The sequence below is a fragment of the Echinops telfairi genome, unplaced genomic scaffold (genome assembly GCF_000313985.2).
Source record: "Echinops telfairi isolate 266 unplaced genomic scaffold, ASM31398v2 ScPeMD7_12;HRSCAF=54, whole genome shotgun sequence".
Taxonomy (NCBI): domain Eukaryota; kingdom Metazoa; phylum Chordata; class Mammalia; order Afrosoricida; family Tenrecidae; genus Echinops; species Echinops telfairi.
Window position 1 is genome coordinate 5,005,095 of NW_022103909.1, and position 1,144 is coordinate 5,006,238.

The following is a 1,144-nucleotide window of genomic DNA, read 5'->3' on the forward strand; positions in this document are numbered from 1 at the left end:
CGCCCACTTACGACAGTGGCTGCAACAATGGACTCAAACGTAATAACAATGGTGAGGGTGGCACAGGACCAGGCAGCGTTTTCTTCCATAGAGTTGTACGTGGAGTTTCTATGCATTGGAACTGATTTGACTGCACCTGGAAACAAGAGCAACACATATAATGGAATGCTACTAAATCAGAAATGGTGTCCTGATACACACTGCAATATGGATGAAGCTTGAAGACATTATGCTGAGTATAATAAGTTAGTCACAGAAGGACAGATATATATGATCTCACTTATATAAAAATACAACAGGCAGAGACCAAAGCTTATTAGTAGTTATGAGGCAAAGGGAGAGGAAAAGGAGAGATTAGTTGCTTAAACTGTGTTCAGTTTAAAGTGGAAGAAAAGTCACATTTATTAAGGTCAAAGTTGCACATCTGATTAATGTAATTGAGGAGAATATGTTGTACAGCTGTAAAAAGTTGAATTGACAAATATTTTGTGATAGATAAACAACAACAGAAGAGCAGGCTCTAGGGCTGCTTATATCAATATCTCATGGACTTTGGTTTCTTGGCTTGGGGGGTTAGGGTCATGGTTTCATGGGACATCCAGTTAATTGGCCAATTGTGTTTAGTGTGTTTATTTTACCTCCTAGTGCAGTGTCTGGAGTCTTAAAAGCTTGCAAACAACATCCAAAGTATAACAATTGGTCTCTATTTATGTGGCAGGAGTATCAGAGGAAGAAAGAAAGTCAGAAATAGGAGGAGGAAGTGGAGTGCATGGCTTATTTACTCCATGAACAAATGCTTTCTTTGCCCTGAGATCAGTACTGGATGGCATATGGCTACCATTACGGAACATCTTGAGTAAAGATTCTAGTCAAGAATTAAGACCCAAAGGGGGGAATTGGCAACAGAATTTAAAATTTTCATAGAATTCACACTTTCTGGAGTCATGAAGGTTAGAGAAAGTTTTGGTGCAAGACAATCTTTTAAAAAAATAATTTTATTTTTTAATTTAATCATTTTATTGGGGGCTTATACAACTTTTATCACAATCCATACGTACATCAATTGTATAAAGCAAATTTGTACATTCATTACCCTCATCATTCTCAAAACATTTGCTCTCCATGTAAGCCCCTGGCATCAGCT